Source organism: Triticum dicoccoides, chromosome 2B (genome assembly GCF_002162155.2).
Source record: "Triticum dicoccoides isolate Atlit2015 ecotype Zavitan chromosome 2B, WEW_v2.0, whole genome shotgun sequence".
Taxonomy (NCBI): Eukaryota; Viridiplantae; Streptophyta; class Magnoliopsida; order Poales; family Poaceae; genus Triticum; species Triticum dicoccoides.
The window spans coordinates 815,244,787-815,262,994 of NC_041383.1; the positions used below are offsets into that span (position 1 = coordinate 815,244,787).

At 47.6% G+C, this 18,208-nt stretch overlaps 1 pseudogene; it reads right to left on the minus strand.

Annotated features, from left to right (window-relative positions):
* Positions 1-564: 564 nt before the first annotated feature.
* Positions 565-18,208, minus strand: part of LOC119361538 — a 20,320-nt pseudogene continuing 2,676 nt past the window's right edge.

Genomic DNA, 18,208 nt, shown 5'->3' on the forward strand with positions numbered 1-18,208 from the left:
GATCTTGATCTTCCAGAAAAGAAAAGGAAGTGAGAGACCATAAGGAAACCATACGCCACAAAAGGAGTCCTACTAGCACCGGACCTGATGCCGGAAGAAGGATCCGGTGCACCGGCGAGGGTGAGGCAAAGCATTTAGCGCGTGGGCAGCTTGTTAATTAGTCCACATCGATGCATGTAGAGTATCCCACTGTTGTTCACTAGTGCGATGAAGAGGGAGCTTCATGTTGACGATGAGGAATGGGAGGTTCTTCAGGAATCAAACATTTACCCCAATGCAAACTTTCCGCCGGTTTACTAACGATCTTGTCAACTAGCACACTGCTGGGAGTATAGTCTACCAGTTTATCCACATACGCCTAATACACCATTGATACGATTTTGTTCTAGTTGCATACACATCGCCGATCTTATGCCTTGTATTGCTAATGCTTGTAGTTCTTTGATGTCTTTGCTCATTGTTGAACACTCGGTAGCCGATCTCATATTCTTCAACCAACGAAAGGTTGCGCCGACAACCTTCCGTGAATATTTTGTGTTCCAAAAGGTGTCACAGTCTGGTCCATTACCACCATTCGATAGTTCCATGTCGGTTCAACCAGCAGCTAGACTCCAAATTTGAAGTTTCTCGGCGCATGAATGCCATTGTCATGCTCCTTCAAGTTGGGACCTTGATGGCCACAAACATTGCAAAGTTTGCGGAGACGTTCATACTGAACATGACAGTTTTCTCAGCTTTCCTCCGCGACATATAAAGACCATCCTCGTCAAAGGTAAGCATATCAATCTTCACATGACCTCTATAGAAATTGCAGTGCAAATGCTACTTTTACAAATTCCTGTGACAAGAAGGTGCATTCATACAAAAACGGTGATGTTCGGCGAGAGGATATTCCTCCATGGTTCATAACTTCTAGCATGTCCATGATTTTTTTTCTTTTCTTTTGAGGAAATCATCACATGTGCACAGACACGAAACCTCCACCGTTTCATCAAAATTGGGTCCCTATTGGCGAAGGTTGAGTTTTTCGAGTTGAGAAAAGAAACAAATCAGAGGTGGTCTTTGTGAAAAAATGTGGTCGTGGTCTTAATTAGACAAACTCATATTCTTTAACTATTTTGATGAGATTCCAAACGGCCTCCAACTCTGATAGTCTGTAAGTACTAGAAGTAGTAAATTCCATGTGATAAAGAAGGTAGAGCAAGCCTGCTATATCTTATTACATGGATATTAACATTTGTCTTCAACATACTTATGGAGTATGTGATCTACTGGTCTCTTCTTATTTGAGAAAAGAAGATCCCAGAAGCAAGGAGAACTCAGGTAGGCAGCAACCGCCGCCTAGCTTGGACGTACGATGAGACTAGCAGCACTATTGGCAGATGCGCCCGGCGTTCCCTTGGGGTCCCTAGAGCATCCCCATCTTGCTCATTGAACTGAGAACTGGTTCCACAACCACCATTCATTGTCCACAAAATCATTTACATACCCTCGGGTGGTTATGTTGATGAGGAGCTGCACATCGGAGATGAGCATGCCCTTCCCCTCTTTGACATTGATGTAGCACTTGTTGTCGAACCTGGCCGGGGTGGTCACATCGACGTCCTGACAACGGTGTGCGTCGGCGGTGCAGTTATCTTGTAGCTTATGAACAAAGTCATCAGAGTTGGAGTTGGGCAAACGGTTGCCGAAGGTGGTGCAACGAGCTTTCCCAATGGTGTGCACACCAGAGAGCACCACGAGGTCTTTCTTGTTGAGGTTGCGGCTACTGAAGGCAGCTAAGCTGGTCAATGCTGAAGGTGGGGGTGGGAGCTCCTCGACAAACCTCAGCGGTGCGGGCTTGAAGCTGTTGAGCCTACCGAGTGGCACGTGGTAGGTTTGGCCACCTGACTGCAAGTTGCATGAAAACATGTAATTTAGCGTGTGGATAGGGAAAAAACCCGTGCTCCCGGATCGATTTTTTTGTCCGTTTTTTTCATGAAAGAAAGTTCGTCAAAACCAATCAACATGGGATCTAGTTTTTAAGATCTTAACGCGGGGAGTCCAATGGTGAAAGCGGTTCGAGATTTGGACGCACGGTTTAAGAGATAGAACGTTTTGAGTAAACTAGTCAATTTGTACGTGCAATGCACGTTAATTTGGAAGTATATTAAGTGCATGCGGATATTAAGTAGGATATTATTTGCGTGTTATTGTGTGATTAGCGCTATATTTGGCATGAAATTAACTACACGCTAAACATATTGAGCGCTTGACATTGAAGCTGTCTAGGTCATTGGATTGACATGATTTAATGGCTGAGATTAATTGGATCTGCTCCTTTGGGTCTTTTTATATTGGTATAGATATAGATGAATCTATGAAGAAAGGGAAAACTCCCGGGTTGCGACAGTGGCGCATATGCAATGCGCCACTTATCGCAACTTGGAAAGGTTGGAGTGATCTTTGCAATGGGTACTCTTTAATTAGTTATTTCGAGAATATACATATAGGAATAACCAGCCGAGAACGAATTTTGTCAAGAGCAAACAGCACAAATATAACGAGCATCTGTGCTCGTGCTCATAAGAGCATTTTCGATTGCTTCATTCCTTCATGCACCATTGCACGATGTAATACAATACTCCCACTGTTTCCAAATATAAGTTTTTCTCGAGATTCCAACAAATGACTACTCCCTCCGTTTCTAAATATAAGTCTTTCTAGAGATTTCACTACAAACTACATACGGATGTATATAGACATATTTTAGAGCGTAGATTCACTTATTTTGCTCCTTATGTAATCTATAGTAGAATCTCTTAAAAGACTTATATTTAGGAATGGAGGGAGTACATACGAAGTAAAAGAGTGAATATATATTCTAAAATATGTCTACATACATCCGTATGTTGTAATCCATTTGAAATGTCTAAAAAGACTTATATTTAGAAATGGGAGTAATAAAGATCGGTACATTCTTTCCTACACCTTTGCATGTATAGAAAGACTAGACGCACAATTGTCAAATGATGTAACAATAATCAAGTGTCTTCACATGAAAAAGAAAGAAAATCTACGCAAAACAAGTAGCATCACCCTTGGTTTTCTAGTCCTGCATACGGATACATAGGTAGTAATGAAGTTAACAGTTGATCGCTCTAAGTAAATTAGGAGTGAAGACCTAGCTCATCAGCCAATAAAACAATGACAGGCTCCGTAGATATGGTCGATGAGACTACAAGTACACCACCCAGAAGCACTATATATGTCACATGTCATATCTCTTAGCGACCAAGTGCCGCTACCAATGTGATATTGTCCAAGATATATTTCATGTATGGGATCATGGCATACAATCATGTCACCTGCAAGGGTTGGCATAGCCTTCAAACTCACACTCAGATTCCTACCGATAACACTCCCACTCCTTCTGACACCAACCAAGAGAGCCTTGTCCCCGATGCTTGTTAGAGGAGTAACTCTTCCTTGGATAAGGTCTGCTATTTTGTAGACTGCCATGCGCTTGGATAAGACGTAATCGCTGGAATCCACAAGTAGTATCTCCGAGTCGCATTCTACTAATTCAAAAAGGGCGTTGAACATGCCCGTGGGGCATATGGCAATCACCTTTGGTGCTGGGAACGAAGACGAACTGGATCCATAAATCTTCTCGGGCCGAGGTGGGTCGATCTGTAAAATCTGTAGTTCGACGCTAGACGTGGTGGGCTTGGGTTGTACCATGTAAATTTTTCCTTGTGATGATATGGTGCTCCCGTTTGGGGAGAAGTTCGAGGCCGATAATCTCCAGTGCTTGTCCTTGGTGGTGGCAAAGAGCACGCGTGAAACATCTAGAAGCACGACCATGATCATAACGACCCCGTCAGCGTTAACGGTCAAGGAGGCGGTCACCCTGCCTGGCAACAAGTAAGCAGATCCATTGTTGTGAGAATTCAAGCGGGCCGTTGATCCATTGCGGTGTCTCCCGTGAAGGGGTGAAGGAGGCATATAGGGTCTTCGTCTTGGTCGCCGTGTTGCCGCTGCATGAGGAGGAGGCCTTCAACCGAGCAGAGGAAGCAGTGGTCGTCCAGAAGAGGAAGTCGAGGACGCACAAATACTCCGGTGTCGAGGTTGAGGAAACGTTTCCTGCCGTCTTCAAGGTGAAGCCTGTGGCCGTCCGGCAGCATCATCCAGCGACGCGGATGAAAGCGCGAGTCGGTGATGCCATGGCCGCGCGGGTGGATAGTGCTGGACCAGGAGTGCGCGCACACTGCACGGAAGCGGATGTAGTCGAGCAGGTCTCCGGCGGCCAGCACCCGCCAGCCGATTAGCTCAACCAAGTCCGCCGCCATGGACGCCAGGGGAGACATGTCGCGGGAGCAAGTGGCGGAGGAAGCCGTGACGGGCGCGGGAGGGCGCTCGCAGTTCGCCGCCGGCGAGGACATCGATCGATCCCAGATCGCAGATTGACCTAGGGTTTTTTCTTGCGCTAGCGTAACAGGGGACCGATGGGATACGATTTTTAAGCAGAATCGCTCGGTGGCGAGCTATTCGGGATGGACGTTAGGATGCTATTGTTGGGCCTAAGTTATCGTATCCACTCCCTGGTGGGGCTAACATCCAGCCCATCTTTTTGTAGTACGTGCGTGTGATTTTTGAATAGAAAAAAAATCTTTATCCTATTTGGTATTCTTGTGTGAGCGTGTGATTGCTGTGCAAGGGCTGTTTTTCTCGAATACCTGTGCACGGGCTAACAAACTGAAATAATATATGGTGTTTTTTTTTTTTGCGGGGAATAATATATGGTGTTTTTTCCCTGAAATAATCATATGTAAATCATATGCACATGTGTTTCCCATAGCAAGTAAAAAATAAAAAGCAATAACACAACAGAGTTTTTATCACCCATAAAGCTAGGGTTTCCTTCCTTTCGCCAGCGTCGCCGCCGGTCCGCCTCGCCTCCGGTGGCCTTAGGGCCATGGGAGCGGAGTGGATCTGGTGCGAGGGCTCCGTTTTTGCAAAAAAAAAATCGAGTTTTGTTAGGGTTTGTGTACTGCTCAGGAGGCGAGACGGCGGTGGCTTTCTGAAGATGGAATAAGGTTCTCAAAGTTTGACCGAGTTTATGCAAAAATATATCAATATTTATGAAACCAAATAAGAGCATGATGAAAATATATTTTATCATGAATCTAATGCTACTAATTTGAAAGCACCGGCTAGACTTTCGCTGGAGCAGCAGAACCTCACTCCAACGCACTTTGCCAACGCCAACCACCACCTCCAATCAGCGCAAAAAAAAACCACCACCTCCAACGCTCGAACCTCCACTAACCCGTACATCCCCTACACAGCAACCGCACCATTGCTGTACAGGGACCACCTCGCTGCCATCGATGCCGGCCAACAGCACCATCGGTGAACCAGACCCATCACCACTTCAGCACAGGGCAGGCATTGAAGGGGCTCCGCTCACGCAAGTCGCACGCAGGGAAACGAAGCTAGGAAAAAAGTTTGGTGGGGTCATGTCTATAGCAATGGGGTCATCCTAGATAGTGTTTACTACTAAATTAATGAAGCGTTTCCTAATTTCATTGGGGTCCATTGCCCCCAATGTGATCTAATACAGTCGTCTTCAACATAGTTATTATGTGATCTCCTCTTATTTGAATATAAAAAAACGATCCCATCTGAAGGAAGCAGAACGCAGGCAGCAAACACACCTCCTAGCTTGGAGGTACGAATACGATGAGACTGGTAGCACTGCTGGCGGATGCGGCCGACGTTCCCTTGAGGTCCCTGGAGCATCTTCATTGTAAGATTGGGGAAAACCACACGTTGTGGTGCCTTGTATTGATCAATCTCTACTTCTAATGAACGAGTTGGTTGAATAGTCCCCCCACTTTCAACCGGTTTATTTTTGTCTGGTTTTTTTCGTCCCACCTCCCACCGGTTTTCCTCTTTTCTCGTCTGGCCGGCAATGCCCAACGTATTTATGGCAATCAATCATAATTAATCCACGTATGATAAGGCTATAAACTTAGAAATCTCAAATATGATAATTATAGTAATAGATCAATCCAGGTATGGTAAGACCATAACTCAGTAAATTTAGAATATGGTAATTATTCTCTTCTTTCGTACGCCCCACCCCATCGATCGAAGGTCTCCCCAGCGCACGCCCCATCATTTTCCCCACCTCCTGATTTGGCAAGTGATCGATGATTCAATCACTGATATTGCCATTATTCGGGGCGGCCGCGCTGCCTCAACCTTCTTGGCTTTCTCGTCCGGGGCATGGTACCACCACCAATCTGGAGTCCACTCGGCCAAATCAATCCCCTACACCTCTTCGCTTCCTCCGCCATGTCCACCCACCAAGAGTGCGCAAGAGTCAAGACCATGGCGGGCTGACGGCCATGAGTTCCGCGGCGCTCTTCTCCGTCCACCCCTCTGCCCACGACAACAGTAGCCTCTGGATGGACTAGCAGCCGCCACAGAAGCACCCGCTCCGCCGTGGCCGTATCCTCCATCAGATGCTCCAGTGCGTCGTCCAACACTCCGGCGCATACCCAAGCCCCAAATGGCGCTCGAGTTCGTTGGATAAGGCCTCAACCTCAATGGTCTCCGCTGGCTCCGATCCACGGGCGCTGCATGTGTAATCTATTTCCTATGATGTACATACCTGGGCTGATTTGCGTGCTGGGTCTGGGTGTGTGTGCAGCCGTAGCCGATGGACAGGGGCACTGGGCCGCGGCGGTCAGTGGCGAGAAGCTCGTCCATGACGCACTTTATTTGAGCCTCCCTAATTAAACCTCACTTTATTTGGCTTATAATCTCCCTTGAAATTTTGCTGGTGGTGCCAGAGACGAATCCTCTGCCAATATCGATTAATGTTTCTTGGTGCTTCGATTGCAGGGGAACTTGATGAACTACGGCTGCGGGGGCAGCTACGGCACTTGTATCCTGAGGTACTCACTCTCCTATTCAAATAACAGACTGCATCATGTGCAGCTGTAAACGGCAACGGTGATATGAATTGTTACTGAGATCAGGGCGTGATGCCCTGAAACCTTGTACGCAGATAATTGATGGAAACGAGCTCCTGAATGAAAGGACAGACACTGAGAAAGGTATGCATCAATTCATTCAATCCACATCTTGGCGGACCAATGCTAAGTTGCCAACAGTTAAACATGGTGATTAGGCATAGTACACATGGTTTGATCGATTGAGAAATTAAGTGGCATTGATTTCCTTATGCTTGCTAGGGGCGGCGACGGTCTACTCCGGCGGCCGGCATGTATGCAGAACCTGACGGTTCTTACCGCTTGCTCGATCACCGGTTAATCAAACCGAGGAGAAGAAACATTTATGCCCCAGTCGGTCCACAGGTGCATTAGAAAGGGGATCATGTGATATTTGTGATGTTCTCGCACTAATTGGATGCAAGTGACATGTGTTCTTCAACTTTTAAATTTCTCTTATCTCAGGTTTGATCTTCTAATTGAATGGGTGGAATTCACACACTTGGATGGAAGGATTTGTGATGTGCTTAGATCGATAATCTAATTAAGCAATACATGTTTATAATTTTTTAGAAATGCACATATATGTTTGGTTAGTATCTCTTCACCTGCTCGACGAAGCTTGGATTCGCCTTCTTGTGTGCTTTTAACAGGAATAGTGTAATTACTAATTATTCCAGCCGGCAGCAGCGTTCTAGACGATCCAGGTGTGATTCCTCATATTAAGGTGATCCAGCAACACTCTAGATGGTTTCCCCAAAGATGATGCCTCCTTGAGGTCCACTTCTCTGTCGCCCCCAGCTCTGGTATAGTATGAAAATCCTATGAATAAATCTGAAGTTTACTATTTGATGCTTATATTTGTTGGTGCAGTAGTCCTTTTTGCTGCTCCACTCCTGGAGGATTTTGCTCAATTCTTCCATTTAGTCGAATGATTTGTCAATACTTCTCTGAATACATATGATGCTTAATATTAAATGTACTGATGGATCTAATTACGACTTCTGAGTGCATAATGTTTAACATGTAACCATTCATAATCTTTAAATGGTTAGGTAAGGCAAGAGCTTCTGACTAACCAAATTGATTTATATATCGTAAATATCCTAACAAAGAAAATGTTGATTCTACTTCTGTCATCATATGAACATTTAGCCTACATTCAAACTATAGATTTGTTAGGAGATAATTCCTCAGTCGACGATGATAAACTAGATAGATATCTATTGTACCAGTAGAGCGTGAATGTATGACGCCAAACACCTTTGACCCTTCTCCATTACTCCTCCATTCCATAATTCTTGTTGTGATTTTAGTTCAGATTTGATCTAAACCTGCAAAAATTATGGAACGGATGGAGTACTAGATAGTTGCATACGTTTATCTCTGGTAGCTATGAAAGATATGATGGGCACACCTCGACAAACCACCGTATATCTCTAAGCCATATCCATACTACCTGCACCTAATAAAATATCATATACATGAAGATACTATATCTTGTTGATGATTTTCATAATAGACTATACTAACACGTAAGTTGGTTGCGACACCATGAATTTCTCTTCAAAAAGCTTTGAACTACAGTATAAATATTAAGATCTCTATACTACAGGGAAAATGCAGTGAAGTTTTTATCTACTCAAGAATATGAAGTTCTTATACCACTCTAGAATATGACCAGCTAAGGGGGTCCTTTTAGACTTCTTAAATAGAGCAGCAGCATAAAGCATCGATAATCTAATTAAGCAATACATGTTTATTTACTCAAGAATATGAAGTTCTTATACCACTCTAGAATATGACCAGCAAAGGAGGTCCTTTTAGACTTCTTAAATACAACAGCAGCATAAAGCATGACAAGGTGTTACCTCTTGCAGATCTTCGTACTTTTGCTCTCCTGTACTGCTGATCAATACTACTCGTAACATGATTTGCAGTTGTTTTGTTCAGGTAGTGAGGCTATTTTCCTGGTACTTAGACTCGGTGCATGTTGTATCCAGTTGAGAATATTTAGTAGTGGGTAGAATTTGTGTTGAGGCGAAATTTCTTTCGAGGTGTCCATATCCTTGATTAACGCAGGCATGTTTTGGGAGGGGCATCTGTGGACAAAGAACCCTTTTCTGTAGTTCAAATTTGACTTAAATACTAATACTTTACCGAGAAATACCATCCCAAAGGACAGGCACTGAATGTGTTCTTGAATTAATTCACAGGTTGAGAACATCTTCAGCCAAGTTTTATACTTCAAGCGTACTGTGAAATATGTAGGAGAACCATGACTCACTTTGAGTCAACCATTGCCTTCTCTGCAGTGCGTATTTTAGTTCTTTTCATTTTTCATGTCTTTGTTAGTGTTCCCATGATAACAATTTGTATCTTCCACCATCGAATATAGAGTCTGATTTGTGTTTGTAAGTGTAAAACAGTTCGCTACCTTTTTGCTAGGTGCAGGCTGCTATCGAAGTTAAGGCCTCAGTCATCATTTGCTTCATCTCATTTCGACGTGAGGCAAGGTAGAACGAAAATAGTATTCCTTCGCGTAGGCTTACAGTTTAATGCAAATTAATTCATACACTATCTGTTATGTATGGTATCTACAGGAGAACTGCCAAGTACAAGCCCACCATGCCTATTACTTTCGTTTTCATTCCACGTCTATAATGAATTGAAGTAGACCTCCAATCGTGTATCCAAAGTATGTGAACAACCAATTTCTTTGTAACCTTTTTGGTTCTTCCATATGTAGTTTATATAGCTAATGATTCAAAACTAGCATGTTGATCTTCAACTTCTGAAAGAACTTTAGGCTAAAGTTTTTGTGTAATCCTAAACCTAACATCAAACCATGCTGACCAATTATGCAAGCATTTGCCTTATAATATGATAGAAAAAGGTACTTTGTTTAGCAATTAACCTTTATCATTTTCCGACAAAATACACTTTATTGTTTGCGTTGATAGAACATCCTTGTGGCGGCTGCACCAGGTTCCACTCTAGGCTGGCCGCCGCAAGTGGTGTGTCTCGCTTAGTTAGTTAGTAACTGAATTGTTTTTGATCGATTCTCCATGTCTGGTTGAGATCAATGCGAATTAATTGATTTTGATCTTTGTTGCAGGGGGTCTTTTTTTTAGAAAAGGGGGGACTCCCCGGCCTCTGCATCAGAATGATGCATACGGCCACTTAAATAAATAAAATAGGTTCAACAAAGTCATAGAGTCTTGAAATAAAATGAAGGCGAGCTCACATAGAGCCTCGACGCTAAAACAAGAAAAGGCCATCAAGCCACAACCGGCATGCAAAATAAAGATAGAAAAACTAATTGCCTATCCTATTACATGACCGCCATCCAAACCGGTTGAAGATATCCCGCGCTACCATCTCCTAACGGATAGATCCAGTAACCAAACGCTCCCTGGCCTCCGTCGGAGTGAGTAAGGACCACATACGGATCAGCACCGTAGCACGGAATACAACCTGCAAAAAATGAATAGTAGTTATTCTGTTAAAAGCTAAATCATTTCTGCAGTTTCAAATTGCCCATAACAACGCACAAACTCCTACACGAATATGTCTAGCTGTATCGGACTCTATCCCATCCAGCCACGTTCCAAATAACGACCCGACCGAACTCGGAGGAGTAATGTTAAAGGCAATTTGCACGGTACGCCACAGAATTCTCACCAATGGACACTCAAAGAAGAGATGCTTAATGGTCTCGTCATGATCACAGAAACTACACTTAGTAGATCCTGTCCAATTGCGCTTAACCAAGTTGTCCTTTGTTAAAATAACCTGTTTATGGACAAACCACATAAATACTTTAATTTTCAAAGGAACTTTTACTTTCCAAACATATTTGGAACTAGGAATGACAGTCGAGTTAATAACATCGATGTACATCGACTTAACAGTAAATTACACGCAGCCAGCAACCGCTGATCAACCATCAACAAATCGATGTATCTATCAGCTATTTTCTTATGAAGAAGATTTAGCCAGCTAGGTTCAGAGACGAGGTTAAACTGAAAGTGATTCTTTCTACTTCTCCAGAAAGATAATTCCGCTGGAGTACATAGTTGAGTTGCACCATGCAGTAGGATATTTGTGTAGTTCACAAAGGTTTCAGCAATAAATTATGTCTTAAATCATCATTAACATGGCATGTGATTGTATCTTGCACTAATTCCAGCTGCTAAGTTCTCTAAATAGTTAAGAAAATATTCTGTGGTATATGTTGTCAAAACTAATATGTGTGCTGGAAGTAGATGTTCACTAGCATGATTCGTGATTTAATCTTCAATTTTTTTAAAGTGACTGAAGGTGTGTGCTGGAAATAGATGTTCATCTTACTAAGTTATATTTTCGCGAATACGCAAAGCATGTGTATCTTTTGATTGATAGAAGAAGAGAGAATGAGTACAAGTGAGGTACAAAGGCGTGAACACGGCGCCCAAAATAGAAAAAGAAGAGAGACAAGGTGCTTGGCCCAACAAGCAAACGACACAGTTAAGCCCACTAACTAGAGAAGCAGTCCAAACCACGTAAAGTCAGACAACCACGAATTCACCACCGGGGACGCCGCGAGCACGCAAGACGACACCTTCCGGAAAGAAGACAACGCCGTGGCACCATCGTCGTCCGATCTGAAGAATCAGACCTAGGGTTTCCCCTGGTGCTCGAAGATGGGCGCGGAGAGAGGACATGACAACGCCTCCAGGGAGGAGACGGCACTTGCGAGTGTCGCCGTTGCTAGCATCAGCAAGCCAAGCAGGGATTTCTCCATGGCCTATGTATGAGCAATTCCAAAGCCATCGGACCGGAACCGGGAGCCGGAAGCCACACATAGGTTGAAGAACCACCACAACCAGAGGGGAGCCACACTGGATACACGAACCTTGGGCATGACAAGGGATGGGGCAACAAGGTGGCCAGGGTTGGGTGAGTCGGTTGGGAAAAAGGGGGCCGATGCAGGGATCACGATGGCGATCGACGACACCGACAAGCTAGGAACTAGAGGAGACGCATATCCGGGCTGCCGGGCCCGAAGCCATCAGGACACTGGAAAATGAAGGTCGAGGGCCGCCGGGTCTGGAGCTACACCGGCGAGGGTTCCAGCGCAAGGGCATGAGCACCCGTAGAACACTAGCAGGCACGCTGCAAGGGCTGACCAGCGCTGGGGAGGCACCACCGGAAGCACACAAAAATCTGCACCTTGAAGCCATGGTCACGGCTCAGATGGAGAAGAGCGTCGGCGCGATGCCTCAAGGACGGCCTGAGACCAGCAGAGGAGCACGCAAACCCCAATCTCGGGTCCAGCGGCGTTAGTGGAGAGGAAGCCAGCGGCAGGACAGACAGATCTGACGCGGAGATGGGGGGAGGCGAACGCACCTCGCCGGCGGCAAGAGTCCGTAGCGGGCGGTGGCAGGGAGGGCGGGCGAAGGCGGGGGCAAAGGATGTCGCCGAGGACGCGCTGGCGGACGGAGCAGCCAGCGGAGGGCGACAGGCAGGCGGATGGCCGGCAGGGGGCAAAGCTTGACGAGGCGCCCCGCCGCCACCATCCTGGGAGCCGGCACAGGCTTTACCGGCCACTCCTCTGGTGGCGGCGAGTTTTTGCGGTTCTGGGAGGGGGTTGCGGTAGTCAGGGCTAGGGTTCCCCGCCGCCGCCAGGGAGGGCGACGCGGGGGACGTGAGAGGGGGCGGGGTCTCTGTGGTATCGGAGTGGTTACTAAGTTATATGACTGAGGATAAGGGCAGAAGGGGGATTCTAAGCCGGATACAATAGCGTGTGGGGGGAAAATGGATAGGTTAGATGTGATTTTGTGTTAAACCCTCAAATATATATGCCCCCCTAGCAATACACGACACCAGCACTGGACGTGACCAGTGTCGGAGGATGGGCCGTGGGTACAAAAGGAGAAAGACAAAGACGAGGAAGAAGATGGCGATCATAGAACTTTACCACCGAAAAAAGTGCTTACTTGTTATCATTGTATCCACTAAAGAAATTGATAAAAAAATGATATATATTTGAAGGACTTCACTCAATTCATTTAGTCATCAGTTTGATTATTTTTCCTATATTTCGCCCGTAGCAACGCACGGGCATTCTACTAGTATATAGAGGTTACAAGTCAGAGTTCGTATCGTACAATATACGGACACCTATACAAAGACTACACATATACAACCGTATATCTATACACATAATACGGTTATATATTCTAACACCCTCCCTCAGTCGTAAACGTGCGTCGACGAATGTTAAGACTGTCCCGAAAATCCAAGAAGAGAGGGGATGGCAATCCTTTGGTGAAAATGTCCGCAAATTGAGAAGAACTCAGAACGTGAAGAACCCGGACCTCACCTGTGGTGACACGGTCGCGCACAAAGTGCAAATCGATCTCCACATGCTTGGTGCGCTGATGATGAACGGGATTCTGTGTCATGTAAACAGAGCTCACATTATCACAAAACACCACAGTGGCACCAGTCACTGGTCGATGAAGCTCCTGAAGAAGTTGCCGTAACTAACATGTTTCAGCCACGACATTTGCAACTGCCCTGTATTCGGCCTCGGCACTAGACCGAGAGACCGTGTGCTGCCGCTTAGCAGACCATGACACCAGGTTATTGCCAAGGAAGACACAATAACCTGAGGTAGACCGGCAAGTGTCAGGGCAACCTGCCCAATCAGCGTCAGAGTAGGCCAGCAATTTGTTAGAGCTGTGTTGAAACAAAGTGAGGCCATGGCCGGTGGTGCCGCGGATATAGCGAAGCACACGCTTCACAAGTAGCAAATGATTAGCCCAAGGATCATGCATATGAAAACAAATCTGCTGCACTGCATAAGAGATGTCCGGCCGAGTGAACGTGAGGTACTGAAGACCGCCTGCAATACTACGATACTCGGTGGGATCTGCAACGGGATCACTGGACTTGGCTGAAAGTTTGGAGGTAGTATCAACTGGAGTAGAGATGGGTTTGCACTGCAACATGCCAGCTCTGTCAAGAAGATCCAATGCATACTTCTCCTGTGAGAGGAACAGACTGTCCTTGCTGCGTGTGACAGAGATGCCCAGAAAATAATGAAGATCGCCCATATCCGTCATACTGAATTCGGTACGAAGAGTGGCAATCAAACTGTGCAACAATGTCGAGGATGATGCAGTCAGGATAATGTCATCCACATAGAGCAGGAGATAGGCCATGTCAGCACCACGCCGATAAACGAACAACGAGCTGTCGGACTTGGAGCCAGTGAAACCAGCCGATGCAATGAACGAAGCAAACCGCTGAAACCATGCACAAGGCGCCTGTTTCAAACCATAGAGTGATTTGTTGAGACGACAAACCTTGTCAGGGAAACGAGGATCAGTGAACCCAGAAGGCTGACGAGCATAAACAGTCTCGATGAGAGTTCCATTGAGGAATGCATTCTTGACATCAAGTTGGTGGATGGACCAGTCACTGGAGAGAGCAAGAGAGAGCACCGTACGAATAGTGGCTGGCTTGATGACCGGGCTGAAAGTTTCATCAAAATCGATACCTTCGCGCTGAGTGAATCCACGAAGCACCCAACAAGCCTTGTAGCGATCCAAAGAACCATCAGACTTCATCTTGTGACGGTAGATCCACTTACTAGTAACAATGTTAGCATTGCGAGGTGGATCAACGAGGTCCCAAGTATTGTTGGAGAGAAGAGCACCATACTCCTCAACCATAGCGGAATGCCAATTTGGATCCTTGAGAGCACCACGATAAGTCTTCAGTATGGGAGATAAACCCTCAACATGAAGATCAAATATCTTTTTCGGCTGCACAATGCCCTGTTTAGCACGAGTGGCTATGGCATGAGATGGAGGCGGTGGAGGGGCCCGCGTCTGGCGGGTCCGGGGTGGATCCACAGCTACAGGAGCTGGCGACGGCGTTGTCGGTGGTGACGCGGCTGTAGTAGGAGAAGGACTCCCAGCAGGGTCGCCATCGGAGCTCCCAGCAGGGCTCTCGGCAGTGGCCCGGGACCCAGGCGACCGAGGCGAGGTCGGTGGCGGCGACCGAGGCGAGGTCGGTGGCGGCGACCGAGGCGAAGTCGATGGCGGCGACCGTGGAGAGGACCATGGCGGCGGCGACGGTGACCGTGACGGTGACGGTGGAGTCGCATCCGGGGTCACCGTGCCTGGCACAGTGAATGGCATCGACGTAACTGGCTGCTCAGCTCCCTACAAAAAATTATAAGTGTGCAAGGAAGGAGTAGGAGTTGACGAAGATGTAGAGGAGGCGAAGGGAAAGGTGGACTCATCGAACATTACATGACGAGAGATGATGATCTTTTGGGTGGAACGATCAAGGCAACGATAGCCATGATGCCGTGATGGGTACCCTAAAAACACGCATGGCACGGAGCGAGGCGCAAGTTTGTGCGGAGCAACGGCTGTGGTGTTGGGGTAACATAGACATCCGAAAACCCGAAGACCAGCATATGCAGGATCTACGCCAAGTAAGGCACGAAAGGGAATACGATCCGAGATTGCCTTGGAAGGCAGCCGATTATGCAGCATATCGGCGGTGTGAAGAGCTTCAACCCAAAAGCGAGGTGGCATACTAGCTTGGATAAGGAGTGTACGAGTAATGTCATTAAGAGTACGAATAATGCGTTCGCCTTTACCATTCTGTTGCGAGGTGTATGGACATGAAAAGCGGAGTGCAATTCCATGGTGCTTGGCAAAGGAATGGAGGAGAGAATTATCGAACTCACGACCATTATCACACTGAATAGCCTGCAAGCGTGCACTAAACTGGGTGAGCGCTAAAGCATGAAGGGACGACAAGTGCGAGAAAGCTTCTAACTTAGACCGTAGAGGATAAACCCATGCATACTGAGTAAAATCATCAAGTCAAACGAGATAATACTTAAAGCCAGAAATACTCTCAACAGGAGATGTCCACAAATCATAGTGAATTATCTGAAAAGGAGTAGTGGTTACACGATTGGTAGAAGAAAAAGGAAGACGAATATGACGACCTAACTGACAAGCATGACACAAACTACTTTTATTCTTTTCCCTAGGGATGATCGAAGAGCGAGCTAATGACTCCATAACGGGCCGCCCAGGGTGCCCAAGCTGACGGTGCCAGAGTGCTGCATCCGCGACGAGGAAGGCGTGTGGCTGACTGGTAGTGGAAGGATGGATGGAGTAAAGAGCTCCGAAGCTATTGCATCTGAGAATCTCGGTCCTGGTTAGAAGATCCTTCACAGAAAAACCGAGGGGGTCAAATTCGACGGATACACGATTATCAATGGTGAATTGACAAACAGACAAAAGGTTTTTAACTATGTTAGGAACTACTAAGACATTACGAAGGTAAAGAGGGCGAGAGGTGGTGGAAATAGGAAGACGTGCATGCCCGGTACCGGTGATCGGAAGGGTGGAACCATTACCGACAACGATAGCACGCCGAGAGGAGGAGGGGGGACACAGAGTTGAGCATACCGGGATCGGACGCGAAGTGGGAGGAGGCGCCGGTGTCCATCACCCACTCCCTGGTGGGTTCTTGCAGCCCCATGGTCTGGAACTGATGCATGAGCGCGGCCTGGTCCCATGAAGCGGTTGTTGATGCCGGTGATGATGGAGCCGGACCGGGGAGTCCGTAGGAGGACTGTCCAGGGGTGTAGCTGTAACCGTAGGGGGCAATGCCGTACGGGTTCTGGGCGTAGAACGCATGCGGCGACGGGGTGTGCCGTGGCGCGTAGCCTGGAGCGTAGGCGGGCGACGCACGACCGAGCAGGCCCCCTGGCCATAGGGCCACATCTGGATGGCACCGTTCCAGGGGTGCTGTGGTGAAGGCCAGGAGGGAGTGGCAGCCAGCGGGGTCGCGGGCACCGGGATGATCTCCTTGGCGACGCCAGTGGCAGCCTTCTTCTTCTTCTTTCCTGTTCCAGAGGCCTTGCCCGGGTTGCCGGTGTTGCCAGGGTTGCCGGCGGTGTTGATGAAGAGGGCCGTGTCGGAGTTGCGGGCGCGGCGATTTTTGCGCTTCATGTCCTGGAGCGCGAGCAACGAGCGGCACTGCGCGAAGGTCATGCCCGGCATGAGGGAGATGAGATCAGCGGCGGCCTCGTATTGCTCGGAGAGGCCATTGAGGTAGTGGACCACCATCTCAGCATCATCAACGGGGGCGCCAAGATCCGCAAGCCCATCAGAGAGGGATTTGACCTTCTGAAGATAGTCGGCCATGGTCATCTCTCCCATCTTGAGATCACCGAGCTCGGCCGTGAGGTGGAGCTGACGATTGATCTTGTGGTCGTTGAAGAGACTGTTGATGCCGTTCCAGAGATCGACGGTGAGGGGATCGCCACCGGGCGTCATGACGGCGTCGAGGATGCTGAGCGAGACAGACCCATAGAGCCAAGAGACGACGGTGGCGTCGAGGAAAGACCACTCCGGGTTCGGCGCATCGGGGGCGTCAAAGTCGAGATGATCCAGGAGGGCGTACTTGCGGCAAGCGGCGCGAAAGAAGGTGCGCCACTGATGGTGAACGCCGGTGTCAAGCGCGAGCTCGACGGGAACGTGTCCCTTGATGGAGTGCAAGCCGACGGCCTGGGCGTGCAGCGAGGTCAAGGAAAAAGACCCCGTGCTCGTCCCAGATCCATCGGGGGCAGTCGCGAGAGGTAGCTTGGCCTTGGCGGCCTCGGCGTCTTGGCGCTCCTTGGTCGCGGCCAGCGCCTGGTTCGTGGCGTCCGTGTCAGATTGCGACATGGAGGCGGCGATCGGGGCACGGCGGCGAGAGGGGTGGTGGCTTCGGTGGCAGTGGAAAGAGGAGGAGGGCGGCACAGGCTAGGGTTAGGGTTTTAGGCTCTATACCATGTAAGATTGGGGAAAACCACACGTTTTGGTGCCTTGTATTGATCAATATATAGAGGTTACAAGGCAGAGTTCGTATCGTACAATATACGGACACCTATACAAAGACTACACATATACAACCATATATCTATACACATAATACAGTTATATATTCTAACACCAATCTTGCTCATGGAGCTACCGAACTGGTTCCAGAACCACCACTCATTGTCGGCGAAGTCGTTCACATACCCTCGGGTGGTCTCATTGAGGAGGAGCTGCACGTCGGCGAGTGCGGCGGGGACGACGGGCGGCGGGGGCGGCGACGACGACGGGCGGCAGGGGCGGCGACGACGACTGGCG